Below are 11,183 nucleotides of genomic sequence, written 5' to 3'. Positions count from 1 at the left end.
TGTATCGTTTATGCCCATATGGTTCTGTCTTAAACAGACAGCAACAAAAGCATGATCCATCCAGTCGCATATGCTCTAAACCAGTAAGACTTGTTTCTGGTACAAGAATAAGAAATAAGTGTTATAAACTTAATGGTTTAAACTTTGTTTAAGACAATATAAGAAATATTGACTCGTTAATTCTTCTACAAGTACATAATTTAAATGTATGGCCATGTTACAGAAATTGGGTATGTCAAAGAATTTTTTATAAGATTTTGCAAACAACTGCGGTAAGATATACTAGTACTTGAGCTAAAAATCGAAAAAAAATAATAAAGTTATCTCATTTTCTTAAATATTACTGCATGAATTCTACATGTGTGTAGAGAGCACATACAATGGGTGTAAACCGTTCTTAAAAATCCATAGATTTTTATCAGCTCTAACAAGAAATCCCTGTTACATCCAGTCACACTTACTCTAAACCAGTAAGACTTGTTTCTGGTACAAGAATAAGAAATAAGTGTTATAAACTTACTGGTACCAGTTTTACTGTACTAGATGCACATTTCGACAAGTAATGTCTCTTCATGTAAAATTTAATACAAACGTTGAAGAGCTGATAAAACCAAAAAGGACCAAAAGTAAAGTCAAACCCGAACAATTAATCAGAGTTATGCATGAGGGTGATACATTCCTTCAGTTAAACTGATTTAAATAAAACAATTTTCTTATTTTCATGCCAGTACCGAAGTATTGGCTACTGGGCTATTGATACCCTCGGAGACTAACAGTCCACACGCAGAGGTATCAACCAAGTGATAGTAATAACATTAAAAAATGAAAACAACACGTTAAATAATTTCATGCGTCCGAAGCACTTTTCTGGATTTACCTTCATCAGGAACGCTCAGAGCTGAATATTTGTAAGCCGAGGATGTATAAGAATCGAAACAGTTGAAGGCTATATGACAAAAAAATACCTAAAAAATAGAAAGTACTAATTGAACTGCACCAGATGCGCATTTCGACAAGTAAGGTGTCTTCCCATGTTATTTATAACATATATAAATGACATTGCAAAGAAACTCAATTATTTGACCAAACTCGTTTAATTACTCGGGGCACAATGACGGAATATAAAAACTGTTGTTGATCGTGACCTTAGGGAGTTGAACGAATGGTCAAGACGGTTGCTTATGTCTTTTAAACCAGACAAAACAGAAATAATGTTTTTTTTCCTAATGATGACGCAGAAGATCTTAAATTCTGCTTAAATGATAAAGAAATCCCTGTTACAAAATGCAACACACACGTCTTGGGTTAAAATTTGCTCTGATGCTCGGTGGAAAAGCCATATTGACTATTAGATCACCAGTATTACAAAACATTTAAATATACATAGAAAACTCAAGTACCGACTTTATAGGGAAAAAATTAAAAAAAAATTATTAAGTATTCACAAGACCAACTTTTGAATATGCAACTGAGATTTGGGATAATTGTGGGCCGATAACATATGTTTATAAACTGTAACGTTTGCAGCTAGAAGCTGCTAGAAGAGTTACTGGTTTGTCAACACTTACAAAATTGAAAGTCTGTATGAAGATGTTGGGTGGGAAACTTTAGCTGACAGGAGAAGACGAACATTACAAATATTTTATACTTTCGATATAAACAAGCTCCAGATTATCTAAGCAATCTTGTTCCACCCTGTGTACAGAGCACAACAGTATATATTTTGCGAAATGGCATACAAGACTATGAAATAACACTGATTTGTTCTTTCGAAAAGCAGATTCTATCGCAAAATTTAAAATCCAATTTAAAAGGCTAAATACTATGGATAAAGATCTAACTATAAGCACTATTTGAGTGGACCGATACTCCTCATCTTTTTTGAATCATGACTTCCAGTTACGTAGCTATGCCATTTTTTAAGTGTACGCCCGAATCTTGGGGAGGGGTTCTGAGGGCCCCCATCGGGTTCAGGTCAGAGCCCAAGGAAACTGATGCGTCATCGAGAAAGAGATACCATTTCTTTCATAAAAAAATCACCAATAGCAACATACTTTAAAGTCTAATTTATTTATTTTTATGTTTAATTTATTAGTTATTGTGTTTATTTGGAATCTAATGGTCATTGGTTTCAGAGAAAAATGTCCAAAACAGTCACTTTATAAAATGTTTAAAAAGTGATGTGGGATAAAACAAGCAATCGACCAAAAATTTAAAAAAAAGCAAAACGTTTCGAATTCAATGTTTTATTTTTCAATCAAATATTTTGACTTCATCGAATTTTCTCTCATTTTTATGCTCAAATTTTTTAATAGACACAGCAAATAATTAATTTTTAAAGATGGTCTGGTGTTACACAAAAATTCGTAAAGGTCGGTCTCGCCTGGAGTTACTGCTGTCAGTGTAAAAGCGGGATTTAAGAAAAATCAAACTTTCAGATGCTTTTTCTTAATCTTGAACAATTAGCTTATGTTAAAGTTTCATAACAATCTATGAAGGTTTACAACTTTATAATGTCACAAAAATTTAATCAAGTCTGTTAATTGCAAAAAAAAAAATCCGTGCTTCAGTAAAAGACAGAATGAAGAGAAAAATGTACTTTCAGAATTTTGCTTCAGACATTATCTCTTCATCATAAAAAAAAAGCTTCTGCCAAATTGTCATAAAATTCAATGAAGGTTTGACAAATTAATTGATGTTTAACCAACTTTAACCTAAGATTATCTTACTTTATCTACTTATTAACTCCTTTTATCAGAAAAATATGGAAAAAATTTAAAAAAAACATATATTTTATTGATACTGTTTTTTGGTCATAAAAAAGCTTCTGTCCAAATTTCATAAAATTTCATGAAGGTTGACATCGATATTATGTTTAAATAAACAGCTGCGCCATGAGCGCATGATACGCCCGTCGTCTTGTTTGTGAATTTTTATGCAATAATCATAAATAGTTTCTGACATACGGCGCGACATGTGAAAACCCCCCTTTAAAAAAAAAATCAATATCTCTAAAATAAAATTTTGAATCAAAACCAAAAAGTATACAGATCTTTAGATTAATATAACTAAGAAGTGTGTAAAATTTTAAGCAATAATCATAAATCGTTTTTGAGATACGGCGCGACATGTGAAAAACCCCTCCCCCCTTTTTTTACAAAATACTCAATAACTCAAAAATAAAATTTTGAATCATCACTTAAAAGTATACAGATCTTAAGATTAATATAACTAAGAAGTGTGTAAAGTTTTAAGCAATAATCATAAACTGTTTTTGAGATACGGCGCGACATGTGACTAAGTCCCGTAACTCAAACAGTTTTAATCTGATTTTCACCAAAAAGTCTACAGATTTTTTGACCATCATAAAACAACTATGTTAAGTTTCATGAAATTTGGATAAGTCGTTCTCAAGTTACGGTGCGACATGTTTACGCCGGACAGACAGACGGACAGACGATATTTGTATACCATAATACGTCCCTTCAAAATTTTGACGGGCGTATAAAAAAAGCTTTAACCACAGACTGAACCTAAATGTCGACGGCGCCGACGCCGACGGAATCTAGAATCGGTATGTATCGAATGTCACAGGATCGACAAAAATGCAAACTAGATATCGTATCTCAGCAGATAATGAAATGCTTTATACAACAGGAAACTGAGTAGAATTCACACTAGATTCAGACTTTAAAAAAATATGAACAAATATAATATAATATGATACCATTAATTTCGTCACTTCTTTCTTCAATTACAAGTCATTGAAAAAAGAATTAAAAGACTTTTAACCAGTTCTTTTAATTTATTTAGGTTAAAATATTATTTCTCTAATATTTATGTGTAAGCCCGGGCGTTTTGACGTAAACATAGCTACACGCCCGACTTAATTGTTTCAGAATCAATACAATTGCTGACCCATCTAGTATTTGTTGATGCGACATTGAGACTGTACTGCCCTTTATATACAGACCAAAGAGAAATTCTGATGAATACTCTTTAATGACTCCCTGATGACTTTATACCGAATGTAAAGTTAATAATCTTGTAAACCGAACCTTTCGTATGAACAAAACGTTCAGATATCTAAACATGTATTCGAATTTATCAAAAGGTTCTTGTCATATGAACTGAATAGTGTATTTGCGGTACATTCACATCATCGTCAAGTTACCACTATTTAGTATGTAAATATTAAAATGTTAAAAAGATTTTCAAAGCGATCAAAAATCAACGCAATATTTCGCTAGACAAACTAGCTTCATCAAGCGAATGCATCTATTCCAGGTGAAATCGGATGCAGATAAGAAACTTTTGCTGTACTATTATTTGTCTGTTTGTCTTTTTATCTTTGGCCATGGCGTTGTCTGTTTTCGATCTGTGAGTTTGACTGTCCCTCTGGTATCTTTCGTCCCTCTTTTGCAGCTCATTGTACAAATTTGAATGATGTTCAAGATTAATTATTGTTGAATTAAAAGTAAATTTGCAACATCCATTGGCTAATGTTACAGAGTAGTAAGGGCGATGCTACATAATAAATTATTCTTTATCTTTCCTGTATCTTTACATGTCTTTTTCATTTAGACCATTAGGTTCTAAGGTATGGAGCTGGTGGATCCAAAAGTTTCTCTCCTCGCCGTAGTGGGGTACGTCTAAACACTACTCAGGACTTAAAAAGTGCACCCAGGACTCGTTATTGTATATACACACTGGACGAACGTATGTATTCGTTGCACGCTGTTTATTTTAGTGGTAAATTTTGGTAGATTTTGAAAACAAACTTAGAGAGATATTTATTATTTTTGTAAAATAATGTGGGCTGTTTCACACAACTACTCAGCCGCGAAATATCCAATCAACAAAATTGATTGGATTGTCCTTATTGCTTATGAATATCATTGAATTATACATGTGATACGATGTTTTTAAGTTGTTTCGGAAACATGTTATTAAATTTACTTTGTGCGTAGTTCATTTTTACGATTATGGAGAAAAAAATAAAAACTCCATTTCAATGCATTTTAATACAGTTTCTCTTATGATCATGGTCTGTTATATATTTCTTGCATGAAGAAATATTTCTCGTATCACATTGCATGGAGTGATACGAGAATGTGATACGAAAAACTTAATTTTGATTATTAGAAAATTTCCCATGAATGACAGAAACCGAGAGGAAAACAGTGATAAATTCATTTTTCAGAATTTATTTTCACATTGTAATTCCTTCAAGGCTTTTAATAGGACAAGAACAATTTTAATAAGAAATAAAATCTTACTATATGAGAGTTGCTTATTTGAAAATCGTATTTTGATAAGTTACTGTACAAAATACATGCACAGATAAGAACGGATCGATACAAAACCAAATCTTGCTTCATGAAAATTAAGGTGAATTGTTGGTGACAATTTCCTTCTTCAAATTTTACTTCCCTTTCCAAGCTCGTTCAATGTTCACTTCTATGATTTCAAAAGTAACATTATCAAAAGGATGTTTTTTTGAGCGAAGATGTCTGGTGAGGGGACAGTTTTTGTTGGTTTCGTACTTAATGAGGGAGAAACAATGAACAGTTATCTATTAATACATAAATTGAGTCTACTGGGCTTATGATATTCTCGGGGACTAACAATCCACGAGGTATCGACAAGGCGTTATTAATTATAGTAACGTTACAAATTTTACTGAACCAGATGCGCATGTCTTTTTGGTGATGCTCGAGGCCAACATATTCAAAATCAAAAACCTAATACTATCGTTGAAAAGCTGATAAAACCAAAAACGATCATGTTCTATGGTCTTTTTTTGTATTGTTGTCTTTCAATGATATTTGCTTATGTGCTTTGTCTATCGAGTGTCTTCATGCCGTTTTGTTTTTCTTTGTTGGCATAGTTGTTTGTTTTCATAGTGATTAAGATTATAACACAATGTTGACTACTGTACTCCAATTTTTGACATTTTTATCTTTTATGTCTGTTTGTTTTGCTGGTGTGATCACGTTTCTCCAAAATTTGATATTTTTGTATACAGGTAAAGAATTTCTTGTTGGAGAAGCTTGATTTTTTAAATTAGGGATTAACGCATTGTTGTCAATATAATTGAATTCTATGCGGCTGTCATACAAGTGATAGGTTTAGCTAGCTATAAAACTAGGTTTAATCCACCATTTTGTACATAAGAAAATGCCTGAACCAAGTCAGGAATACGACAGTTGTTTTCCTTTCGTTTGATGTGTTTGGGCTTTTGCTTTTGCCATTTGAAAAAGAACTTTCCGTTCTGAATTTTCCCTTGGAGTTCGGTATTTGTGTCATTTTACTTTTTTTTATGATACCCTCGGGGACTAACAGTCCACCTGCAGAGTATTAACCCAGTGGTAGTAATAACATTAAAAGTACCAAATAGTTTCGGAATTTTATAACAGTAAATTTAAATAAAAATAAAACAATATCCACCAGCAGAGGTATGCATCCAGTTGTAATAATTACATAAACGGTACCTATTTATCAACATCAGATGTAAATGTTTCATATATAATAGTATACCATATATGGGTTTCCAATTTGACTTTATTAAAGGGGCATTAGCTGTCAATGCTAACCGATTTGACTCAAATTCTCATATTTGATTTATAACATACTAAGACATATATCCAAATTACAAAAAGTCTAAAATCAACAATTAACAATGAATGGAATCGGTAATATGTATCAGCATTTTGTGAATATTTTAGTCTAGACGCCATCTGATTAACCATCGAGATGACCTCTGAAGACTGTCAACGGTCATATAACCCGATAGGAACATAAATATAAATATAAATAGACATCGAGCACGTGCAACTGGATTTTTCAAGGCTATTTGATTTCATATTAAAAGGTTAAAAATCAGTTAATTATCGTTTTTACCTGTACATGTACATGTTTAAGAATGATTTTGTTATGGGTCGAATCAGTCAACCAAATGGTTCATCCTTGTTTTACTTTCAATGTTGACAATATTTTCCTTTGAATATATGAACACGCCTAGTATATGCCTAGTATATGCGTAACCCACCCCTAGCCGGTACGTCTAAAAACCGCTCAGGACCCCCTGAGTGCACTCAGGACCTAATTAGTGCACCCAGGACATGTAATAGATGTTTTAGTGAGCGTTTATTGCGATAGCCTATGTGTAAAAAAAAAACGAATGATACATGTATAGTTTTAAACTTTATTAAGTAAGATTTATTTCCCCATTTACACTCGTTCTTGTCCAGTAATAAATTCAACGAGTTTTAATAGGGAAATAAAATCTGAAGAAGGAATTTGTCACCAGCATTTTTATAAAGCAATATTTGGTTTTGTATCAAGCCCGTTCTTATCTGTATTTGTTACCGTACTTTTTCAAATAATCAAACTGATATAGTAAAATTTTATTTCTCATTAAAATCGTTCTTGTCCAGTATTACAAGCCTGAACGAATTTCATTGTGAAAATAAATTCTAAAAAATGAAGTTGTCTTCAGTTTTCTGTCCCGATCAAGACCCCTTTTCACAAACGGGCTAAATTAATGATAGCGTACATTGAAATCCCGTCTTTTATCATATTTGGGTATTTTTTTCTTAACAAAATCAAGTAGTAAGATTTGGTTTTACATCGAGCTCAAGGGAAATTATGAACTTTTTTGTCTTACAGAAAACACGTTATTTCACAATAAGGTTTGCAAGACTCAAGAACAGCGAGAAAGACTATTTCGCAAACTGTTGAATGATACTCAGTCCGTTCTTACAACGACTAAGTCCTCATGCACAGATTTTGAATTGCAAAAACCCCAGAAACTTGCCCATTATCGAAATCAAAGAAAGAAACCAAGGAAAGCACGTACTCTGCCAAGATATTAGACTTAGCAAAAAAAAAGGTCGGAGAAATTTAGACTGCCACGAGAAATGAGGGTATATCGGTTAGGGACAGAAATTTTGCCTTGCAACAGGTCACCTACGGACCCCTCAAAGAGTTGTCACAAGGGTTCTTAACGTGCAAAGACCGTGGCACTCTCTTTACACGAGGCATCGGATTTAACGTCCCCATTCTGACCGGACGTGGCTGCAAATTTGTACAGCCTGCACAGTCAAACGAACGCCCCCCTTTGGCGAGGGTTTTACTGCCGGTCGGAGGAAGACCAATGGTGACCATACTTCTATTCCCCTGTCACCCTTGGGTACTGTTAAAGACTATAACTATAAAACAATATCAATTGTTATTTCTTTACTTAAGAACTGCAGAACGTACAATAAAAAAAGATAATTTAGCTGTCCTCATTACACATAAACTGTATTAAAATACATTGAATGGGACATTTGATCTTTTTTTCTCCGTTACCTTAAAATTCACTACACACATAGTAAATTTAATTACATAAATCAACGTCTCACCATTAATACACAAGATAAAATATATACACATATCATAGAAACATAAATAGATATTAATGCCATTCTTAAAAGAATTATGAGAGACAAAAAGTAAAAATTCACCAAACATTAAAGGTCTTTATAAAACTGTGTACTTAAATATCCCATAATTAAATTTTATTTCAACACTGTCCTGATAACATGATATTCATTAGCAATAAGGATAATCCAATCAATTTTGTTGATTGGATTATTCACGGCTGAGTAGTTGTGTAATCAGTGACACGTGCCCTAAAATAATAAATATCTATTTAAGTTCGTTTTCAAAATCTACCAAAATTTACCACTAAAATAAATAGCGTGCAACGAATATATACATTCTTCACTCAGGAGGTCCTGAGCAGTGTTTAGACGTACCCCTCTAGCCAAGGGGTTAAATTGAAGGTCACATGAATACGGTTTCAATGCGGTTAAGTTATTGACTTGCAAGTAAATAAAACATCAGCGATGATTTTGAGATTATTTTTACAAATTTGGGACAAATTGACTGCTTAAAACGAAATATAGTTTCAAAATTCCGCTTATATAAATAATTGAAACAAAAAGAATTGTATTTTAAATTTTTGTCTAAATCGTAGCTAATGCCTCTTTAACAGACTGTGAACTGATGTTGCTTTAAAGAGACTGCTCTACTTGTTTTCAATTTCCTAGTTTCATATGAATGGTACTATTTTAACCTACTGCATCTCTCCCCTAAAAGAAGAAAATATCATTACAATACTTGCATGCAACTTTACACTTGACACCAGTACCAACATCAAAGTAACATCTTTGTCCAGCTGCACAGTTGTGGTCAACGCACTTTCCAGACAATTTCTGTAATAGGCAAGAAAAAATGTCAGTAACAAGTTAGTAAATTAAGCTTAATTTCAATCTATTCTTTCAATTGCTATTAGCTTACCTGGTTCCTTTAAAACATGGCTATATTGCTAATCACTTGTCGCTAACCTTCTTTTTTTAAATGCTACCAGTTTGGACGTTATTAAAACAAAAGTTGGTAATTTTTTTCCTGCTTCGTGCAATCGGAAATTACAATGCCGATTAAATTGTTTTGACTTCGACATGTTTTTGCAGTTTTAGTTCAGACAATATACATCAAAGATTCTGTGTCTCATTGATAATCATACCACTTCTTTCTTTTAATGGATTATGATATCGTGACCCAATCCTTCTTTAATAAAAATGAAGCGCGATTCTGCTTAAAAATTTGAAATCTATAAATAAGATTGCCGCCACGGAAGACTATCATATAGGCTAACCTAGAGCCCTATATGAAATACATAACAAGCTCTTTGAAACTACTTATGTATAGTATGAAATATAGGACTAAATGGGAAATTACCGTTTAAGGTGAACCTTCCCTCTTTTCCAATCCATTTATATAGCTGAATAATACTATACATGGCAAAGGATACAAAGATTCTTAAAAACTTCTGATTGATTTTATATTTGCCCCTATAATCATAGTATCTGAAATTGTGCTGCTTCAGTGATTATCTTTAATCTAATTGAACCTACAGATGGAAAAATCATCAATTACAAAAGTTTTAAACTAATACAGGGGATCAGTCCATTGAAACACTTTATAATCTTTACCTTTGTCCATGTTGATATATTACTATGAACACACCCTTCATCACGAAGAAAAGCATTATAGTTAGACGCCCCATTCTCATGCCGTTCTAGCAATTCACACACATGCCAATTGTGTCTATAATTTAACGAAAAGCATCCAGTTGTGAGAAAACATTCCTTTGCACATTCCACAAGGCTTATACTCCCAATCCTACGCAGCACTGCTAAAGAACAGCAATGACCCCACATCAGGTCACCAAGACCACGAATACTAGGTCTGAGACACCCTTTATCTTCAGGATAACATACGTCTCCAAATGTAAAACACAACGTCCAAGCAATGGTCACGTTGATAACGAATAGTTTCCAGAAAAATTTTAAATCCATCTCATGTTCATAGCGATAACAAGTTATTTTTTTTTCAATTTTTTAAATGGTATTTCAATTTGATATGTTTAAAAAAGTATTTTCATCAATGTTTTATAAAAAAAAAATCAATATAAAATGTGCAGCGAACACAATTGAGATTATGCAAAATGTTCACAGCGAATTGTTAAATCCATCGTATTTATAGCGATTAGAAGTTGAATGTTTTTCAATTTGTTGCATAATAGAAAAAAAAACCAATTTGTTAAGGGTTATTTTATTGACAGCTTTCAAATCGATATTTTCATAAATGTTTAATATAAAAGCTATATTAGATGTGAATTCTTGAGATAATATCGTTTTATATCCGGCCGTATAATGATATGGCGATGTCGTCGTCTACCGAAGACATTTGGTTTCCAGACAATAACTTGAGTATAAGTGTATGGATCTCTATGAAATTGTACCACAAGGTTCCATACCACAAAAGAAAGCTTGAGATGAAATTTGAGATTATGGCCCTAACCGTTCAAGCATTTTGGGCCAAAAAGGGGCCAAAAACAAACCGATATTTCTGGTTTCCAGACAAAAACTTAAGTATAAGTATATGGATTTGTATGAAATTGTATCAAAAGGTTCCATACCACAAAAGAAAGGCTGGATTGAGTTTGGGGATTATGGCTGTATCAGCTTAGGAATAAGGGGCCAAAAAGGGGTAAAAACCAATCAATTTTAAAACTTTGTTTGAATCGCTTATTTTTGACCAATTTCAATGGGGTTTAAATAATCTTGAAA

The sequence above is a fragment of the Mytilus californianus genome, unplaced genomic scaffold, assembly GCF_021869535.1.
Source record: "Mytilus californianus isolate M0D057914Y unplaced genomic scaffold, xbMytCali1.0.p SCAF_1, whole genome shotgun sequence".
Classification (NCBI taxonomy): Eukaryota; Metazoa; Mollusca; class Bivalvia; order Mytilida; family Mytilidae; genus Mytilus; species Mytilus californianus.
The sequence above is the reverse complement of the archived record's forward strand: the minus strand, read 5'-3'. Positions refer to the sequence as shown.